The 22,334-nt window shown below is 44.8% G+C and overlaps 1 protein-coding gene across 4 annotated transcripts in view; it reads left to right on the top strand.

Moving 5' to 3' along the window:
- The first annotated feature begins 5,349 nt into the window (after positions 1–5,349).
- The window catches only part of SMAD1 (SMAD family member 1), an 82,849-nt gene continuing 65,864 nt past the window's right edge, over positions 5,350–22,334 (top strand). The window contains exon 1 of one of the 4 annotated variants that reach the window (XM_070769045.1): positions 5,350–5,505. The gene's annotated coding sequence lies outside the window, so the exon portion shown is untranslated. Of the gene's footprint in view, positions 5,506–5,722; positions 6,001–6,777; positions 6,793–6,935; positions 7,093–22,334 lie in introns of those variants that run through there. The other 3 variants (XM_070769044.1, XM_070769046.1, XM_019977605.2) reach the window with 3 other exon arrangements.

Here is a 22,334-nt window from a genome sequence, read left to right as displayed (position 1 = left end):
CTCGGAGGAGGGCATGGCAACCCACTCTAGTATTCTTCTCTGGAGAATCCCATGGACAGAGGAGCCTGGAGGCTGCAGTCCATAAGGCCACACGACTGAAGCAACTTAGCATGCATGCACGCACACACATGCTCTACTTTAAGAAAGATGCCCATTGGAATTTTCACGGCCATTCTATTACAGACTTATTTCTTCAGCAAATATTTGAGTGTCTACTGTGGTAGGTCTGTGCAAACTTCGGGGATGTAACGGAAAACAAACTAAATAGAGCTCCCACCTTCGTATTACTTAGAAGGCTGTAGTCTTCCCATGAATATTCAACAACACGCCTAAATACGTCTGAAACTACAAGCAGTTCAAAGTTCTCTGGAGGGAAGGGTATGATGCGAGAAGAAAGGGACATCAACATCCAAAATGTATGAATCTCGCCACCCCATTCTCACTGGAACACCCCCCTTTACTTTTGCCTCCTGCTTTTTTCCTTCTAGTTTTATTGAGATGTGATTGATACCAGCACTGTATAAGCTTCAAGTGTATAGCATAATGACTTGAATGACATACATCGTGAAATGATGACCGAAATAAGTTTAGTGAACATCCATCATCTCTCCTAGATATAAAATGAAGGGAACTTCCTTTATTAATGTGAAGAACACCACACCAGTGATTCTTGGCAGGCTCCTTCCTGGGAAACATTCACTTCAATTCACTTAAAAAGCACAAACTCTACATTGCATTTATTTTTTCTGTAGAACCATCTCCTAACATAAGCTTTTGGGTTCATAGTTTGCATATATAAAATTTGCAGCCAATTTTAAGGGCCCACCTTTTGGTAAGTGATTAATGATTGATGGACAAACTCCTTACATAGCAAAATGAATTTGTCTTCTGTCCCATGATACCTGCTTTTCTGTGAGGATGTGGTCCACCTCCCTAGCTCAGCCCATCCACTTTCTCTGATCATACTGCTGAATCTTGCCATTATCCCAGACTGTCCCAGCTCCATGATTTTAATCTCCAGCATCCCATTCTCAGACTGTTCCTCAGCTTTGGGAGTGGTTCCCAGCTCCAGCAATGGTTAGCGCTCTCCCCAACCCCAGACCATCATTCCTTTGATCTTCTCACCTTTCCATCATCATCACACTCTCCTGTGTCCTCTCCTCCCTCCTTATCATGGCTTTTCAGAGTCTCTCCCTTGCCTACACCCTCCGCTTTCTGACCCTGGTTCCCTCCATCACATCCACCTGCAAAACCCCAGCTCTGCCCCCTTAGGCCGACCGAGGCTAGAGGGAAAGCCACAGCCATGCTGACTGGCCTTGCTTTAAATTCATGACCACTAACCTCAAACAGGCACTTAATAGCGCTGCCTGGCAAATTTGCTCTCAAACTCTTCCCCAAAAGAGAACCATCATCTCATGTCTGCTCCTCTCTCTCCCAACCTCCAGCATCTCATCCGTCCTCACCAATTCTCAGGAAGTAGGGTCTGTGGCTATTTCACCAAGATAAGAGAAGCAGAGACAAGAGAACGTCTCTGTGTTTCCAGCTCTGCAGTCACCAGCCCGTGTGTAGCTGGCTTCACACACTGCCTGCCTTCCCCTGCTAGCTTCTCCCCGCTTCAGCACGGAGGCTCCTGGCTCTTCCGTGAAAGGGGAAAGAAGACTCAGCATCAGGGTCCTTTGCACTTAGAAACTCTCGCTGCAAATCCCGTGGTAGGCTCCCTCTTCCTTTAGGACTTCTTGACAGGAAGGTTTTTCCCCCTCCATGGACATAGCTGGGCTTCGCAGGTGGCGCTAATGGTAAAGAATCCGCCTGCCAAGCTAGGAGACAACACAGGTTCGATCACTGAGTAGGGAAGATTTGCTGGAGGAGGCCATGGCAACCCACTCCAGTATTCTTGCTAGAAACATCCCATGGACAGAGAAGACTGGTAAGCATTCTTGCAGATTGATTTATTCACTCATTCCTTTCTCCAACAGTGTCAGGCTCTGCTCTAGGCACAGCGGGTACAGCGATGAATAGACACAAAATCCTGCAGTTTTGGTGAGGGAAGTACTTAGGTAGTGATAAGTGAAGTGTCCTCACCAAGCAGGGAACGAGGATACAAAGTGTATGTATTTGGTGGAGATGTGGTAGGGGTGGGGTGAGATTAAAGTTGACCAGGGTAGGCCCTATTGAAAGAGGAATGTTTAAGTGAAGATGGGAGAGAGGTGAGGGAGACTCTCGTGTGCGCATCTGAGGGAAGGGCTTTCCGGGGAGAAAGCAGCTGGTGCAAAGGTCCTGAGGTGTGAGTGTAGCCCGGTTGATTCCAAGACTTGTGAGAAGATCACGGTGACTCAAGGAAGGAGCAAGAGATAGAGCAGGAGCACAGGTAAGGAGAGTAAAGGGAGGCAGGAAGGAAAGTTCATGAAGGGGCTTCTCCACCTTGTGAGAACTTTTGAGTGAAATCGGGAGTCAAGGGAACATTTGGGAGCATACAATGATATCAAGGCAACCCACATTCAAGTTTTCACAACTGTCTGAATAAGGTCCTTTTAAAAACAGTTCAATTTTCTATTTCCATTGAAAGAAGTACCTGGCAACCTGGGGCAAAATCAAATTTCATAGCATGTGTGGACATGAGTTTGGGTAAACTCCGGGAGCTGGTGATGGACAGGGAGGTCTGGAGGGCTGCGGTCCATGGGGTCGCAAAGAGTCGGACACGACTGAGCGACTGAACTGAACTGAACTGAATCGTGCTATTAGTAATTATCATTTGGGGCTACTAGGCTGGAGAGGGCGATGGCACCCCACTCCAGTACTCTTGCCTGGAGGGCTGCGGTCCATGGGGTTACTTAGGGTCAGACACGACTGAGCGACTTCGCTTTCACTTTTCACTTTCATGCATTGGAGAAGGAAATGGCAACCCACTCCAGTGTTCTTGCCTGGAGAATCCCAGGGATGGGGGAGCCTGGTGGGCTGCCGTCTATGGGGTTGCACAGAATCGGACATGACTGAAGCGACTTAGCAGCAGCAGCAGGCTGTGCTGGGAAAGGTCATCTATAGGTTAAAAAAATTAACAGCTCTATGTCTTTTTAAAGCTTTCCCCCAGAATCCAGGATCCAAACATGGGTTAATCATCAGGTCTTTTTAAAAAACAGCTTTATTGAAATAAAATGGACATGTCATATAAGTTGCCCACTTAAAGTGTACTGTTCAACGAGCTTTAGTATATTTGTTTAGAGTTGAGCAATGATGATCACAGTCTAATTTCATTTTATTTATTCATTTATTTTGGCTGCACTGGGTCTTAGTTGCAATATGTGTGCTAAGTCGATTCAGTTGTGTCTGACTCTGTGACCCTATGGACTGTAGCCTGCCAGGCTCCTGTGTCCATGGGATTCTCCAGGCAAGAATACTGGAGTGGGGTGTCATCCCTTCTTCCAGGGGATCTTCCCAACCCAGGGATGGAACCCATGTCTCCTGCATTGACAGGTGGATTCTTTACCTCTAGCGCCACCTGGGAAGCAGTTGCAGTACGCAGGATCTTCATTTGAGGCATGTCGGATCTAGTTCCCTGACCAGGGCTTGAACCCTGGTCCCCTGCTTTGCGAGCATGGAATAGCAGCCATTGGACCACCAGGGAAGACCCAGACTAATTTTAGAACATTTTTGTCACCCCCTAAAGAAACTCCATAACCTTTGGTTATCACACCCTACCCTCAGCCCTTCCATTCCCCCCAAACATAGGCAACTATCATTCTACCTTCCAACAGGTGTGCCTGTCCTGGATATTTTGTATAAATGGAAGGTTACAATCTGTGGTCTTTTGTGTCTGGCTTCTTTCACTTAGCATAGTCTTTTCAAGTTTCATCCATGTAGCTTGTGTCAGTGCTTCCTTCCTTTTTATGACTGATGGGGAAACAGTGGAAACAGTGTCAGACTTTATTTTGGGGGGCTCTAAAATCACTGCAGATGGTAATTGCAGCCATGAAATTAAAAGACACTTACTCCTTGGAAGGAAAGTTATGACCAACCTAGATAGCATATTCAAAAGCAGAGACATTACTTTGCCAACAAAGGTCCGTCTAGTCAAGGCTATGGTTTTTCCAGCGGTCATGTATGGATGTGAAAGTTGGACTGTGAAGAAAGCTGAGCGCCGAAGAATTGATGTTTTTGAACTGTGGTGTTGGAGAAGACTCTTGAGAGTCCCTTGGACTGCAAGGAGATCCAACCAGTGCATTCTAAAGGAGATCAGTCCTGGGTGTTCTTTGGAAGGACTGATGCTGAAGCTGAAACTCCAATACTTTGGCCACCTCATGTGAAGAGTTGACTCATTGGACAAGACTCTGATGCTGGGAGGGATTGGGGGCAGGAGGAGAAGGGGACGACAGAGGATGAGATAGCTGGATGGCATCACCGACACGATGGACATGAGTTTGGGTGAACTCTGGGAGTTGGTGATGGACAGGGAGACCAGGCATGCTGCAATTCATGGGGTTGCAAAGAGTCGGATACGACTGAGTGATTGAACTGAACTGAATGTTCCATTATATGGATATAGCATACTCTCTTTATCAAAGGAGGGTTTGAGCAGAGGAATGACCTGATCAAAGTGGCATTTAACACGGCTTACTCCACCTATTGTTTCACGGAGTAGACAATGAAGAATTGTGTCAAATGTTGATTTTAGGGAAACTAAGACAAGCCCCAAGAATTGATCTATAACTGCTCAAATCATTTAATGAAGAAATTAGCATAAATAGTGTGATCTGTGTATAAACAGGGTTTACATATTTTGAGGGACTTGTTGCATTTCCTTTGAATAATTAAACATGGAATGCAGAAATAATAAAATAGCTAATAAGAATTTTAAATGAATGTGCACATGTAAAAGTTCATGAACAATTGGAAAGTACCATTAATTTTCTAAAAATACTGGTGGTAATGGTTCTTTTGGTACACGTGAAGTTTATTCCTCAGAATAATTATTCGCCTCTAAACATAACTCAGCATTATGGTAATTATCCAAGATATCGTGCCAGCTTAGAGAGAGCTGGCCAAGAGAAAAATTAAATCTTACAAAAAGACACTGTCAATGTCTATGCAGATCAGGTTGCTGGGAGTTAGTTCGTTTTATTTGGGGAAGTTCATGTCATTTGAAAGACTTAGAAACTGGATGGAAAAATTGTAAAGTTCTATTATGGCATTTGTCATCTGGAACAACGAGGTAACCAACTGGCATCATTAGATCCCGAACTGGCATAAAACACACGTATTGATTGATTCAAGGTTTGGTATAAACACAGGCAATAGTCATTAGGTTATCCAGTTCTGGGTACGAGCAACTTCTGGGGCTTGCAAATCACTGAGTAAGTGAGGGGCAAGGAAAATTAGGCAGTAAAAAGGCGAAGCTCGAAAGGTAATTGTCAAAATGCACTCCGCGTTTCCATTGCGGTTCGGTGGGCACGGTGGGAGTGTGGATGAACATTTTGGAAATAAACACTGAAAGCGAAACTTCACCGGCAGGTAAGGCGCAAGTCCGTTCCCCCTGGACTCAAGGAGGCAGGGGCAGTAGTGTTTTCTCCTTGGAACAAGCGGGGCGTGGGGCTGGAGGCGGGGGAGGCGGCGCGGGCCCAACGCTCGCGCCGGCAGGGCCGGGAATTTGGAGAGGATCCCTGGTCGGGCGGCGGCGGCGCGCGGGTGCGCGTGTGAGCGAGCGAGCAGGCGGGCGGGCGAGTGCGCCGAGTATTGGCAGCCGAGGAGTGGAGGCTGGGCGGCTCCGACTCCCTGACGCCAGCGCGACCAGATCAATCCAGGCTCCGGGAGCGAGCGAGCGGGCGAGCGAGCGGGCGGGCGGGAGGAGGAAGGAGAGGCCGAGCCGCTGAGCCCGGGCCGAGGCTCGGGGAGGGACCCTGCGAGCGCAGCGCGGCGCAGCGCCCGGCCGCCCGGACCGGGGCCGCGGGGGACCCGGCTCGCCCGGCCAACTTGTGCGCCCGCGCGGATGGGCGCGCAGCCAACTCGGTAAAACGAAACAGACCCGAACCCAACTTTCCTCTCCGTCGCGTCCCCGCCCTCCCCTCGGCGCCCCGGTTTTCCAGCGCCGCCGCCTCGGGCTGGGGCGGGCCGGGTGGCCGCGACGGAGCGCGGGGCCGGTGGCGCGGGCTGCGGCGGGGAGGGGGTCTCTTCCCCGCGTGGGGCGGATCGGGGGACCCCCACCCCCGCCCATGATGGCGCCTCCCGGCCGCTCTAAAGGAGCAAACCTGCCACCTTTTGCCCTCGGCGCCGGACCAGCCGGGCAGGGCTCGGGCCGCGGTGCCCCTCGCGTCTTTGTTGGGTCTGCGGTGGGGAACCGGGCTCCCGGGCTCCCGGCCCTGGCTGCGCCCGGCCCTCCGCTGCCACCCTCCCCCTCCGCCCGTTTCCCTTTCCCTTCCTGCAGCCGGGCCTGGGCGGTCGGCGCGGCCCGCGGGCCCATTGTGTCCCGCGCCGGCCCGGGCGACCCCTGCGGGAGTCGGAAGGCGGCCGCCGGTGCTGCCCTTTCCGCGGAGCCGGGCTCGCGCCAGGGGGACACCCGGTGCCCTGGGTCCCTCCGCGTGCGGGGCGGGTTCCCTCTTCTGCCCCCACCAGCCTCTTGGGGGTCGAGGTCAAGGAAAGTTCGCACCGAAATTCCCTCTAATTTATTCAAAGGTCTGGCGGCGGCGGCGTGTTAATTTTTTTTTTTTCTCTTCCGCCTACCCCCCTCCCCCCCGCCGAGTCGCAGTGTCGTCTCATTCCTTTCCCTTTGCCGGATTCGATTGCCTCACTGCATGTGTGTTTGTGAGTTCGCGGTGTAACAACTGTTCATTTACTCTGCGCTCGGTCTTTGTTAAGTGTTTCTCGGGGTTGTTGCTGCGGGAAGGTGGGGGTGGTGGGTGTGAAAGAGATGTGGGCTTGTTTTTCTAGTTGATTAATATATATATATATTTATATATGAAGGCTTCCAGGGAGAGCGTTTTCTTGATGTACTTTGGGAAGGGCGGGGGAACCGATGCCTGCAGGATCTTACAACTACAGTAGCTGCGGCTTTTGTTTATTTTGCGGCGCGGACGTTGTTTCCATGCACTTGCAAGATCGCCGGTAAGGCACTTCCCTTTCTGAAAATCCGGGCGCGTCTCCCAACCATCTCCCGAGAAAGCATCGTTGTCGTAAGGGCTGTGACAACCGGCCGCTTGTTTGTTTCCCCTGAGGGTCTCTTGCCGTCGTAGCTGAAGTTTCTTGAGTAGGTGGAATGACACAGAAGTTGCCTGATTTCTCGGTGTGCTGTTCTGCTGCTGAAACTTTGAGCACGCCGCTCAATCGCAGAATGCCTTGATTTCAGAACATTTCTCGCTCTCGTGGCCTGCCGTGGAGAGCGTGCTTACATTCAGGAACACAATGAGAAAACTGTTCTCTGCTCTGTGTTGATTTTTCTTGTTTCTGATTACCGCCTGATGCTTTATTGGAGGTAGGAGAGCTGTACTGGAGCCACAATTGAAAAAGAATCAGGCCCGAATCAATGTTCACGGCCCCGCGATTTTTCAGTGGTATAAATATTTTGCATCAGTGTTATTCTGTTGGAGGGGCCAGGCCTGAATATGCTGTAACTGATTTAAGTGTTTGTGCTCTCCTCTCCCTCTGTCCTTCCCATTTGCAGTTATTTGATATTTCTGTGCAGGTGGTGTACATTTGTGCACTATTGCAATTCTTTAGGAAACTGTAACCAGGGTTTGGGAGATGGTTTTCTAGAGGTGGGTGATGCCAAAGCCTCTGGAGGATCCGGGCAGGATCGGGTTTCTTCTGAGGGTAGGGATTTGTCCTTGATTTAGTTTTGACCGCTCCAGCCATAGGTATGTAACGAAATACAATTTTCCTTTTTTCAGTGTCCTTTGGTGTTATACCCCTGAAGAGCTGATGACCTTTGCATTTTAGAGAAGTGACAATTTTTAGGCCATTTAAAATGTTAACTTATACCTCTTGGAATTCAGTTTTCTACTGAGCTCAGTGAAGCATTAAAAGGAAGTGTCTCATTTTTCCAAATACATTTATTAGTTGAAAACTAAATTGCAGTTTGTAATTTTGATTTCTAGTAATTCTGGGTTTAATAACTTGGTTAGATTGGAAAAAGAATAAACTTGAGTGTAATTAGATGAGTATATTTAAGCTGCAGTCGCCGCCATAATCAAGGCCAAGTTGTGTGTGTATAAAAGATCTCATTTGTGTAGTCTTACAAGGCTAATGGAGGCATCATTGAGGCTTTATAAATAATGTAAGTTGTGTATAATGTAGAGTCTCCAGAGACGGCACAGAAAGCATCATTACCAGCCTTTTCAACCTGCTTGAGATCTTAAATTGATTTACAGCACTGAACTGGTGCAAAATGATACATCAGGATGACATGGGGTCAGCCTGTAAAAGTCTATGATGTCAGCCTATTAGTTCAGTCATCATAATTAAACCATATTACAGGGGCAGCTGAGCAGGAGTCTGGCGTTATCCTTCAGATATGGGTGGTACATGGATTCTGTTTATAGCGGAAATGCGGAACTGGTGAGGAACGCTCATATTTCTGGAAGAGAAGAAAGGCTTCCAGAACTCTGAGTTTCTGAAAAGAATTGAAGATAAATTAAGGGATGTTAAGTCTGCGTTAAGTAGCTTTCCATTTGGTAGTGGACAAGCAGATGCTTTGGGGATGCTGATAAGGACCTTTGCAGCTTTGATCCCTGCACTGAATCATGCTTCATGTGAGCTTGAATTTAACTTGGCCTTAGGGACCTTCTAAAATATCAGAGGACCACATACTTCGCATCTCTGATCCTTAACATGGAGTTGCACTATACTGATGTATCTGCTGATACGTTATTTCTTGAACTAATCAGTTACCAGCTCTCTATTGAAAACAGACACTAATATTTGAATTGAACATATGAACAGTTCAGGAAAAAAAGATCCTTATTTTTTGCTTAAATTTCTGGCACTCCTTATTCAGTGTATCTGTCATCTGGGGATGACAATCTGGTAGCCATATTGTGCTGTCCAATCTGGTAGCCATAACCACATGTGGGTATTTAAATTGAAATTAATTAAAATGAAATAAAAATTCATCTTCCCAGCAGCACTAGCCACATTTCAAATGCTCAGCTAATGTGGCTTGTGGCTACCACATTGCACAAGGTATGCACAGAATGTTCGAATCGTCACAGATGGACAGTGTTGGGCACTGCTCCTCTAGAACCTTCGCCTCTCCTCATCCTTGCTTTCTACTCATCTTTCAGCTGCTACTCTGCCTGTTACGTCTATGGATGAGTTTGTGGGGTCAGAGACAAAGAGCTACATCACTTAATTTTGCTGTTTACTAGTTGCTTTTGTTAAAAAAAGCTTGGAAGTAACCATCGAAGCTGCTGCATAAAATGAGGTTGACTTTTCTGTGGATCCTATTTATCATTGGTGTCATGGACTCTGATTTGGAGCTTTGGGTAGGAGAAATAATAGTAGCTGATTTCCGCCCCCCGCCCCCCGGGTTTTTACCATATCCTTGTCTTTAACGCTCATATCTCATTTAAGCCTCAAAACTTGCCTAAATACTGTTGTCACATTTTACAGGTAAGGAAACTGAGTTCAGAGCAATTCATTGTCTTGCCTCAGGCTACGTACCTAGTGGTTATATTCTTCGCAGTGATATGAACAAGGCAGCCTCACTCTAGAGTCTGTCTTTTTTTAACTGTTCTCCCCCTTTTTACTTACTTTTTTAAATGGGAGGGTAATTGCTTTACAGTGTTGTGTTAGTTTGCTGTACAACAATGTGAATCAGCTTTAAGTATATATGGAATCTTTTCTCATAGCTCAGTGGGTAAAGAATCTGCCTGAAAGGCAGGAGGCCGGGGTTTGATTCCTGAGTCGGGAAGATCCTTTGGAGAAGGAAATGGCAGTCCAGTATTCCTTCCTGGAGAATCCCATGGACAGAGGATTCTGGCAGGCTACAGTCCATGGGGTTGCAAGAATCAGACACGACTTAGCACCTAAACCACCACCATAATATATGCTTCTGTCTTGAGTCTCCCCCCACCCACCCATAGAGCCTCGCTTTTAAATATATTAATATATCTAGAGTACCTAACGCAGCATTGTTCTGCTGGGCTTTATTATTCTGGTATAGACATAGCTTTACTGTTATTTTTACGCTTTTAGGCAAATTTGCCTTCTCTTATTGTGCTCTACTGGGTCATCTTCTGTTGTCTTTTAAGTGCTTAAGAAAGGAAAGATAATGATCCTACGTATCTAAGCAGAACATAATTGGAGGAATAATTCTGGCATAAAAGTAATGCATTTCAAAGCCAAAGTAGTTTTATCTCTGCTTTTCTGGAAACCGGTCACTTTCTTTTCCCTTGCTTTTTTCTTATATAAAATCACAAACTGATGGTGCTAAAAAAATGTTCCAGTAGTTCTGTTGATCTCATTAAAATTAATCTCCCTTCAGTTGGTAAACACTGCATCTTGAGATGCAAATCGTTCACTGCAAATTCTTTGGAAAACTTTTTTCTTTACATTTAATGTCTACTTTAGTGTAGTCTTGTAGTTCAGCCATTGTTAAATTTGGGTGGGGGGCAGGGCCATCAGGGCTGTTTAAGAAATCTGATGAAACCCTGGATCCTCTGTCTTACTTGCATCCTCTAATCCAAACATGCTTATTTGCTCTGGTAAGCTTGTGTGTACACAAAAGTACCCCAATTGCGTGATATTTCAGGTGAAGGACATCCATGGGCCTGCCTTGCCAAGTGTGCTCATAAACACAGGATTTGTAATTTCCTTTACAAAGAGTAGAGATACTGAGTGTTAAAAACTGCTCGGATGACTTTCTGCTCCAGTTGGTCCCTATCGAGTTGAGTTGAGCGATCGGGCGTCAGGGAGGGACGGCGGACTTGCCTGAAGTCACCAGCCAGTGATTGGAGGAGGGAAGCCCATGCTTGGATCACTCTCACTGTCAAGTTCCCAGGTGTTTGTTTTTTATCCACCATGCCTGCAGTGTTCCTGGGCTTCCCTGGTGGCTAAGATGGTAAAGAATCCGCCTGCAGTGCAGGAGACGCTTTATTCCTGGGTTGGGAAGATCCCCTGGAGAAGGGAATGGCAACCCATTCCAGTATTCTTGCCTGGAGGATCCCATAGACAGGGGAACCTGGTGGGCTACAGTCCACAGGGCCGCAAAGGGTCGGACACAGCTGACCAGCTAACACTTTCACAGTGCTCCTGGGGCTTTTGGTCTGATTATATACAGCGTTAATTGGGGAGGGGAGGGAAGAAGCATTATTTGGCACGATACTGACTTTGTGTGCCCAACATTGAGATGATAAGGGATAAAGTCTGATAGCCTCACAGAGACTTTTTTACACATTAAAATTGATTTTTTTTTTGAGAGAAGGAAAAGAAAATGCCTCATTTAATCAATGAAACCTTTCTAGAAAATGGGAGATCCAAGATACAAAGCTCAAATGAAATCAGGCAATTCTGCTATATGAATCTCTTTCAGCTCTCAAAAAAAAAAAAAATCACATTTCCCACCAAAAGCTCAAGATTGAGGTATTTAGGGAAGGAACTGGGGGGTACTAGGGAGAGAATTGGAAGGTCTAAGGAGAAAAGGGATATTTAAATATAAAAATGTAGAGAAATTTGCCATTAGTTATAAAATGACATTGAGGTTGATGAAGTATTCTCTGTTGTTGTACTTCTGTTTGTGGTTTTTCTTTTCTTTTTGAATCGCTGTTATCGGTTTATCGTAAAAGGGTATGTAAGTCAGGAACAGCCAGATGGAAGAGATGCACAGGACAGTACCAGAAACAGTGCTCCATGCCCTCTGCAGGCACCCCAGTCTCATAGCATCTTTTTTTTTTTTTTTTTTTTTACCAAGGCTTGCTTATTTATTTGGCAGCATCAGATCTTAGTTGCCACACGTGGGATCTTAGTTGCCACACATGGGATCTTTGTTGTGGCACATGGACTCTCTAGCTGTGGCTTGCGGGCTTAGTTGCTCTGTGGCTTGTGGGATCTTAGTTCCCCAACCAGGAATTGAACCCGCGTCCCCTGCATTGTAAGATGGACTCTTAACCACTGGACCCCTGGGGAAATTCCCTCTAAAAGTGTCTTAATGTGTATTCACCAGCCTGGAGGCTCTGGTCTTAACATTTTGGTACCAAGATGAGCAGGACATGCTTTAATAGCAAATAGAGGCATCTCCGTTTTGCCTTGAACTGAAATCTCTTGACTCTTTATATCCGTTTTCTGTTATTACCTCGTAGTGCAGCTATTCCGGCTAATCTGGTGATCTGTCATCTGATTTGCTCCAAAAATACCTGAAGTATTTTTAATACTTCTTCTGGAGTTACTTTCTTTAAAAAGAAAACAAAAAAAGCTAAGCTAAGTTGCATGAATGTATTTACTTAAAATCTAAGTCTAATCTTCACTTTGTTGTTCATTATTTTTTTTTACATTTTAATAATCATTTTGTTAGTAACAGAAGAATCTCCACTAGTATTTACATAGTGCAAAAAAAGCTGTTATTACCCCTAAAATGTGATATAGCAGTCATCCTTCATAACAGCAAAAGAACAAGAGGAAAATCCCTTCATGTTATAATTGACACTAATTTTGCTAGTTTTAAATTAGAACATTACAATGAAGACCTTAAATTATAAATTGATGTGGTATGTTTAGAAATTAAATTACAAAATAGTACAAATCCTTTTAAAGTATAATGTGCCAAAAAAGTTTAATTAGGATTCAGGTTTCAGATTAGGCAAACAGTTTGATTCTGTGAAGTATATAAAGTTTGGAAGGAAGAAGGTAGGAGGAAGATAAATTATTTCACAACCTTTTTTTTAAAGATCAAAAAAAGATACAGTGCTTAAACAGATAAGTTAATGTTCTACCTTATTGGCTGCAACATATAGAAAATACTTTTTTTTTTTTTTTAAGCAAACTGTGTTCATTATTAAGATAGTGTCAGTTTTAAAGACATACTGCTGATCCTAGGCAAAAAAGTAACATTTACAGCTATTGCTGGCTGACTTGCAGAAGTAGCAGGCCCTGTAGAACATTCATTTGCATAATGAAAACTGTCTTTCAGACGGGAAAAACCAATCTTTAATAAACGGTTCAACTCCAGTAACTGCATCAGGTTTCTAGGCAGATACTAGAAAGTGCAGTATTTGAGCAGTTTAACTTAACATCTTTGTGATTTTTTAATAAGCTAAAATGAGAACTTTAGGGAAGATTCTCTCTTGAAGATAAAGCTTCAGACTACGGTTTGAGGGAGTCCCTGCCTGGCAATTCTCCCAAATCTCTGCTTGGTTCGTGTGCTCAGATAGGAGCCTTATTTAGAACCCAGGTCTATGGTGCGTGGATTGATTACTTAACTAATTTTCTTGAGACAGACAAGCCTGTGTTTCAAGGAACACATACAACATACACAACAGTTAGTTATGCATTTATATGCTTTTAACCTCATAATGAAAATACAATTTCACTAATGTCATGTTTGCGAAAAGGATGGAGGAGTCTAGCTTTTGATTCAAAAATATATGCATACTTATTTAATGCTTTATTTGTAGTTTCCTTTTAATTTTAGGGCAGCTATATTGTATTTTTTCCTACAATCTCAAATAGTTAGGGTATAGTTTCTCAAAGTATTCATTCATTTTACCTCTCTTTGTCTATCTTTTGTGGTTTCTTTGCGGTGTGCTTTTGCAAAGTGGAAGTATTTCAGACCTCTATAGTTTTTTGTTTTTTGTTTTTTTTTTTTTAGTTTCGAATACCACAAGAGAAAAAGGGAACTAATTATCTTTCAAGTATTATAATTAGGCATTAAATTAAGTCATTATTTAGTTAGCTAAATGCAAGATCTTTTTGTTTTTTTTTCAACTGAAAAAGAACATGTCTTTTTAATGGAGGATAAGGGTATGAAATGTCTCCTTACTTGATAATTTTGATGTAGTATAGTAATGAGCATATGCTTCACTTAGTCAGCAAATCTTTATTAGTTCACAGTGGCTCAGTAATTAGTGAGAAGACAGAAAAAAGTGAAAAATTGGATGCAACACTGCAAGAGTTGTTACATAGTGTTAATAATATAGGGGTAAGTTGTACAGAGAGCACACATGAGGTCTTCTGTGGTGTGGAAGGACCTGTAGGTTTGCATGGGCCAAAGGATGAGACCTGGGGGCAGAGGAGCGGCTTGGAAGACTGGAGGGAACGTAAGCGTTAAGAGAACTTTCTGCCGTGATGGAAATGTTCTGTAACTAACGCTGTTGAGCATTTAAAATATGGCTAGTGCAACTGGGGACTACATTTTTAATTTTCGTTAACTTATGTTTAAATAGCTACCTAATTAACAGTGAGCTCTTTTTTTGGACAGTACAGATCTGGAGGCTAGCATGCAGCTCCAGAGGGTATTCCTACAGGGGGTATTCCTGACAGGGTCCTACAGGGCAGCGGTCCCCAACCATTTTGGCACCAGGGACCAGTTTCATCCAAGACAGTTTTTCCACAGACAGAGGTGGGGGTGGGGGATGGTTTGGGGATGCTTCAAGCACGTTACATTTATTATGCACTATCAGCGTGATGTGCACCTTCTGTTATCATTACATTGTGATATATAGTGAAGTAGTTATACAACTCGCCATAGTGCAGAATCAGATCATCAGGCATTAGCTTCTCACAAGGAGCGTGTAGCCGAGATCCCTCACATGCCCAGTTCTCAGTAGGGTTCGCGCTCCTTTGAGAATCTAGTGCCGCCTGCTAATCTGACGGGAGGCGGAGCTCAGGCCGCAACTGGAATGCTGGGGAGCAGCTGTAAATACACATGAAGCTTCCCTCGTTCACCCGCTGCTCGCCCCTCACGTCCTGCTCTGTGGCCCAGTTCTTCACTGTGGGTTGCTGTGCCTGGAGTTGGGGACCCCTGCTGTAGAGTGAGGTAGGAGAGGTGCTCCCCAAGGGGAAATTGGATGGGGATTTGAGGACCTCAGCATGCCTGAATAAGGAAGCATTGGGAAGTCACTGAAGGTGTTTGAACATGCAGTTTGCGCTGGAGAGGGTAAAGGCCATGTGCCAGCAGATTGATAAGAAAGCACTTTGAGTTCTCTCTCTGATGGAGTGGGTTTTGTGAGTGAAAAAAACACTTGGTAGTTATTTGACTATACAGTAATGGGAAAGAGAGATGTCAGAGATTATGCTTAAGTCTCCAGTCTGTGCGTGCATAGATACTTAGTCGTGTCCAGCTCTTTGACTCCATGAACTGTGGCCCTTTGGGCTCCTCTGTCCATGGGATTCTTCAGGCAAGAATACTGGAGTGGGTTGCTGTTTCCTTCTCCAGGGGATCTTCCTGACCCAGGGATCTAACCTGTGTCTTCTGCATTAGCAGGCAGATTCTTTACCATTGGGTCAACTGGGAAGCTCTTCCAACCTGAGTGGGTAGAAAATTAATAAAGCTTTTACTTAAGAATAGAAAAGAACTGGTTGTGGAAGGAAGGTTGTATGAATGATAAATTAGAACTGACAGGTTGAATGTAACGTGGTGTACCCAAGTATTCTACAGTCAAGTTAGAGACACATAGCCAAGCTAAAGTCTACGGAGGGGCTCGGAGCTTTCTGTAGGCTCCACATAGTAAGCTGCTGGGAAGGACAGTGGAACATCTAGGAATGGATGGGCATTTGGAGAGGGTCAAGAACGGAGAAACTCTTCCACTGATGCCCGCAGTTAAGAACTAGTAGAGAGGAGAGGGATGTTTGAAGTAGACCAAAGAAGGAACTGGAAGAAAGGTGTGGGGTCAGAGGAGTTAAACCAGGAAGCCAGAAGGAGAGAGAACCTAGAGGAATCTCTGGGGAGCGTGTTGTATGGTTCAGGGTGAAGGAGAGGAGGTCAGCATTCATCAAGTGAATGCAGCTGAGGTGAAGAGGCTGCGTATATTAAGAGAAATAGTCTTGTATGCCCTCGAGTGACTTACGTTTCAAAATTGATGAGACTTCTTCATATTTGAAGTGGAAACAGTGTCAGACTTTATTTTTTTTGGGCTCCAAAATCACTGCAGATGGTGACTGCAGCCATGAAATTAAAAGATGCTTGCTCCTTGGAAGGAAAGTCATGACCAACCTAGATAGCATATTGAAAAGCAGAGACATTACTTTGCCAACAAAAGTCCGTCTAGTCAAGGCTACGGTTTCTCCTGTGGTCATGTATGGATGTGAGAGTTGGACTGTGAAGAAGGCTAAGTGCCGAAGAATTGATGCTTTTGAACTGTGGTGTTGGAGAAGACTCTTGAGAGTCCCTTGGACTGCAAGGAGATCCAACCAGTCCATTCTGAAGGAGATCAGCCCTGGGATTTCTTTGGAAGGAATGATGCTGAAGCTGAAACTCCAGTACTTTGGCCACCTTATGTGAAGAGTTGACTCATTGGAAAAGATTCTGATGCTGGGAGGGATTGTGGGCAGGAGGAGAAGGGGACGACAGAGGATGAGATGGCTGGATGGCATCACTGACTCGATGGACAGGGAGGCCTGGCGTGCTGTGATTCATGGGGTCTAAAAGTTTCGGACACAACTGAGCGACTGCACTGAACTGAACTTCATATTTGAAGGTTGAGGGAAAGAAGTTAATGGACAAAGAACCAGCACAGATGATGGAGTTAGTGATCTGGAGACGGTGACGAAACCACAGTCATGGTAAGGAGGGAGACTGCGGAAGAGTCAGATTGGGGTCCATAGAAGAGAGGGAAGCAGATGGCGGCGCTCATGCCAGCTTGTGCTGGTTTCCCCAGTAGTGGAGGAGATAGGTCAGTCCCTCCATTGGGATAGTGAGCGGGCGTGGAGGATCAGAAAACGGTACTGAAAGTGTGAGAATAATGGAGACATTTGGGAATAACCGTCATCGGTGGCATGCTAGGAAATCTATGGAGAACTTAAAGTTTGAACAGCCCGGGGAAGCCTGGGGTAAAGCTTGATGTGGCTGTAGAGCGGACTAGTAATTGTTGCTTTTTCATGTTGATACAACTTGGTGGCCTGAAAGTAAGGTTGAAGAGGACTGCTGGCAGAGATGATTCTGGCCTAGGGAGAACAAACAGGTTAGGAAATGAGGCGTTGGAGTCAGGTCGCCTGGGTTTAAGTCCATGCTCCTAGCATTTACTTACCTTTTTTTTTTTTTTAAGCTTTGAGAAAGCTACCATTAACTTTTGAATGTCAAGTTTCCTCATCTGAAAAACAGAGACAGTAGTTGCAGCCTCAGGATTGATGTAGTAAGATATAACCTTCCATATTTCATCCAAGATGCTGCTAGTCATAAGATGTTATTTCATATGCTGCTGAGGAAAAAACCATCATGTGGGGACCACATACCATTGATTGTAAATTTCCTGGTTTGGAGCGGGTGCATCTTGCCGTCAGTGACGTAAAGAATACATGAAGGACTTAGCCTGGGGCCTGGCACGTAGTGAGCCAGGTTAGTGTTAGTGTTCATTTGTAAGAGGCAATGTGATTTTGGAGTCTAGAATGTTAACGAGAGCAATATCGAATCCAGTCTAGATAAGGGGTCACAGGTTCTAAGGCATCTAATGCATTAAATGAATTGAAAAGGGTTAAGCAATGAGAATCCCAATAAATGAAATTGTAAAATATCAGGTTTGGGAATTTGTAGAGCACGTGTTTCCCTGACAATTCCAGATAAATCTTTTTAAGAAAAGTATAGTAATTGAATTAAGCAAAGAATCTCCTTTGATGATTATTAAAAGCTGTTTAAGTTGCCCAGAGCTTTTAAAAGTATTCTGAATTTATCTTTGTGCTTTTCTTACAGTGTTCATCAGTGTTAAAAAAATTTTTTTTTGAATCAGAGAATACATACTCAGTGCAGAAAACTTCTGGCATGGATTCTTGTCATAATGTCAGAATGGAAGGAGGGGATTGATTCTTGATAGTCATTGATTAAGTGAATTGATTGTCGTTTTCAAAAGATAGTGGGAGGGTAGTATTAATAGCTACCTATAGAGCTCTTTTTTCTCATCATGGCTTCAAAGGCAGAAACCATAAAGGAAAAGTTTATACATTGAACATCTGTGTGACCAAGCACACATTCGTGAATGAGCACACACAAAAACACAACCTTTCAAATCTGCAGCAAGTTACTTTTCTTTGTAAGAAATGTTTTAAATCAATAGGAAATAGACCCCTGCAGAAAATTGGTACATGTACCCAGAGAGTATCATATCAAGTCAAGTCAGACAGAGAAAGACAAATATCATAGGATGTTATTTATATGTGGAATCTAAGAACATAATACAGTGACCTTAACTGCAGAAGAGAAACAGACTCACAGACAGAAAATAAACTTATGGTTTCCAAAGGTGAAAGTGAGGGAGGGATAAATTAGCGATTTGGGGTTAACAGATACACACTACTGTATATAAAATAGATAATCAGCAGGGGCCCACTGTATAGCACGGGGAGCTGTATTTAATATCTTGGTATAGTTCGTACTGGTTTGTTGCTGTTCAGTCTCTAAATCATGTCTGACACTTGTGACCCCATGGACGGCAGCACACCAGGCTTCCCCGTCCTTCACTATCTCCCAGAGTTTGCTCAGATTCATATCCATTGAGTTGGTGATACTATCTAACCATCTCAACCTCTGCTGTCCTCTTTGCCAGTGAGTTGGCTCTTAGCAGACTGTAGTCGGCCAGGCTTCTCTGTCCGTGGAATTCTCCGGGCAAAAGTACTCCGGGCAAAAGGGAGTGGGTAGCCATTCCCTTCTCCAGGGGATCTTCCCGATCCAGGGATTGAACCCAGGTCTCCTGCATTGCAGGTGGATTCATTACCATCTGAGCCACCGGGGAAGCCCAGTTTATAATGGAAAAGAATCTAAAAAGAATATAATCAAAATATTTCTGCTGTACACCTGAAACACTATTAACTAACTATGCCTCAATAAAAAGATAAATTCTGATAAAGCTGGTAAAGGGCATGAGCAAGCAATTCACAGACAAATGCAAACTAATAGCATGAGATGTTCTGCTGTGTCCTGGATGAGACTCTTCATTGGAATGGGGACAGCGTCTTCTCTTTTACTTGACGGTATCATTCTTGTGGACCAGAAAGGATCAGTCTGGGGAAACTGCGCTTTTCTCACTGAAGGAAAGGAAGCCAAAATTTTCCTGCCCCCTGAGAGAAGCAGGAGTACAAAGAGGTACCTGATAAATCTAGGTTGGCGTTTTAAGAGACAAGTCAGCTCCATCCCATTTCCTTAATGTTGCCCCACGCCCCTCATGACTCTGGGCTCGGAGTCTCCTTGTTAGCACGTGAGGTGTTCCCAGCACTTCGGGGCTGCCAGTTCCAGGCAGTTTCTCAGTCAGCTGGCATGATCAGTGCACCTTAAGGATGCCAGTGCTTCATAGAGCATAGCGAGATGGGCCTTTCTCTCCCCGCTGAGTCGTGGTATTAGATTTGATTCATTACAGTGTCTTCTTTTTCATGAGAGACACAGCGATGGTCTTGAAACATGGTTGTGATTATTGAGCTAGACTGGCTCATAAGGTATTAAAAATAACAAGTTCCCTCACATAGTAAAGCCTTGTATAAAGTGAAAAAAATTTCAAGTTAGGCATCAGCATTTAATTGTCTCTTAAAGGTAATACTGTAAGTCTCCTACATACAAACAGGTTCTGAGAGCCCATTCGTAAGTCCAGCTTGTTGGTAAGTCGGACAAAGTTAGCCTAGGTAGACCCAACTGACACAATCGGCTGTATAGTAGTACTGTACTGTAATAGATTTATAATACCTTTCACATAAATAATACATTAAAAACATAATAAAGGAACCATTTTTAATCTTAGAGTACTTTGAAAAGTCCAGTAGTAAGGTACAACAGCTGACATGCAGGGGAACACTTGCATCTTGAATGTCCGCAGCTTGAAGGTTCGTGTGTAGGGGACTTACTATAGTTAAGATTGTGGGTGTAAGAAAGGCTTTTCATGTGACACCAGTTGGTGGTGGGGTCTTTATCTAACTGAAGTACACTCAGTCTTATCTCAGCATTCAGTTTTTACCCGGCCGCTGGACAGAAGAGAATTTGTTGGCATCTTCTGCCCCACCATCTCCTTTCTTTTAAAATGATCTGCAAATATTTCAGCATTTGGCAGGGGGCGGGGAGGCTTTTGAATCTCACCCACAGGCTTACCCCTGGGCCTGTTGCCTTTCCTCTTCATTCCTAAGTCCTTTTGGGGGTTGGTGACTCAGAGCAGGGGGCCTGAATAGGTAAGCATTAGGCAGGCACATCCCTCAGACTCTTTAAACGAAGTTGGGAAGAGCCATGCCGGCACCGAGTCTTTTGATTTTATCAAAGTGTGTCTTTAATTTTATGGGAAGCCTTGCAAAGGGAGTGGTAACGCTGCAGTGAGTGTCTCTGTAGGAATTACACCCTCAGCCCTCTGCCGTCCCATCTGTTAGAGCTTCCTGTTGTGCTGTGTCCGTTGCTGGCTTTGCATTCTGGTATAATTAATAACAACCTCTTTCTTTCCCCAGTGTTCGTGTTGTGTGCTCAGGACTTCTATTCAGTTTGTTTAAGCTTGAGAGAACGTTTGATTCGTTTCAAATGGTCGTCTGTTAAACTGTGAACAAAATTAACTTGATTATCGTTGAAATGATCAGCATTCAAACCGTGTTGATAGCGTTTATTTGCATGGAAACGCTGAAGACTTCTGTCTTGTCACGCTGTGCGCGCTGAGATATTGATCTGTAGTCCAGGAAAGCCTCCTTTAAAAATAGGTGCACCCTCACTGAATGGTTCTGCTTTTTGTTGAGCCGGTGTTAATCGATTCTGCAAGTATTTCACTCGTCCAGCACTGAGTTCTGTCTCGGGGAGGGAGAGAGCAGCGTTTCAGTCAATGTTTTCCCTGCAGAAGCAGTCTTAACTACCCATAAGAGGAGACTGATTCTTTGGTGGCTCAGAGGGTAGAGAGTCTGCCTGCAATGCAGGAGACCCAGGTTCCATCCCTGGGTTGGGAAGATCCCCTCAAGAAGAAAATGGCAACCCACTCCCGTATTCTTGCCTGGGAAATCCCATGGATGGAGGAACCTGGAGGACTACAGTCCATAGGGTTGCAATGAGTCAGACACGACTGAGCGACTTCACTTTCACTTCATGATCATACAAAAAGTTGAATAACAAGCCATCATTATTCATGTTATTGTATCTTTGAGGGTGTAACTCCAGTAATTGGGAAGCCCTTTTAGAATCAAGGGATTGGAAAGAAATGGGATGCAGTTGATAGAACTCCTGTGTCCTGCCCACTTCCAGCTTAGTGGATGGATTCTTTCAGGAAGTTTTTGAGAGTCTTTTATTTGTACTTCTGTTGTTAGTGTCTCTCTTAGCTTGATAAAGTTGACATAAGGAGTCATAAATGTAGGATTTGCACCAAGAGCTTGTAACTTTGGGGAAAACATAAACCTTGTCTAGTTCGCTTCTGTTTTAATAACTTTTATTAGAGTTATCTTAGAAGAGAATGGCCACCCACTCCAGTATTCTCGCCTGGAGAATTCCATGGACAGAGGAGCCTGGCGGGCTACAGCTCATGTGGGTTGCAAAGAGTTGGACACGAAGGAGCGACTGACAGTTTCACTTCACTTTCGTTCAGCTTATAGACTGTGTTCCTTGAGGGTATGTGGACCGTGTCTTTATGATTTTTGTGTTAGCCCAGTGATTCTCACTTTGCATATCAGAATCCTGTGAAGGACAGCCACTGCACAAACACCAGGGCCCATCCCAGGGGGTCTGATTTGGGGGTTAGGGTAGGGAGGGTTTAAAAAAAGCATCACAGATGAGTTTCAACTTAAAGCAGCATTAAGAATTGTCGGCTTGACACATGGTAGTTTTGAGTGAATTTTTTCATTTCGATGTCTTTAAATACGTGTCAGGAAATAGGACCTGTGGCGTGTTGTAGGTCCCTTGTGAGTACGAACGATGTCTTGATACCCAGCAGTGCTAGGTGCCGGGTAATACCTATCCTCGGTGCTCCATGCTCCCCAGGCAGTTCTGAGGGTTACTGTTTTTCACCCCCTTTTTTCCTCTGAGGAGAAAAGAGAATTATGTGTCTTTGAAAGCTTCCCCTTTTCCCTTCTTGAAGGAATCAGCAATTCCTTGTGTGCTGGAGTCTAGAGGTGGGGGCTCATAAAGACAGCGGTTGGGACCCGAGGCCCCAGGAGCTCACAAAGAGGAGAGGAGTGTTAGAGGAGAGCAGAGGCCGTCCGCGGAGTCCGTCCGGAGGAGAGCGGAGGCCGTCCGCGGAGTCCGTCCGCAGGAGAGCGGAGGCCGTGCT

This window comes from Bos indicus, chromosome 17 (assembly GCF_029378745.1).
Source record: "Bos indicus isolate NIAB-ARS_2022 breed Sahiwal x Tharparkar chromosome 17, NIAB-ARS_B.indTharparkar_mat_pri_1.0, whole genome shotgun sequence".
NCBI lineage: Eukaryota > Metazoa > Chordata > Mammalia > Artiodactyla > Bovidae > Bos > Bos indicus.
The sequence above is the reverse complement of the archived record's forward strand: the minus strand, read 5'-3'. Positions and strand labels throughout refer to the sequence as shown.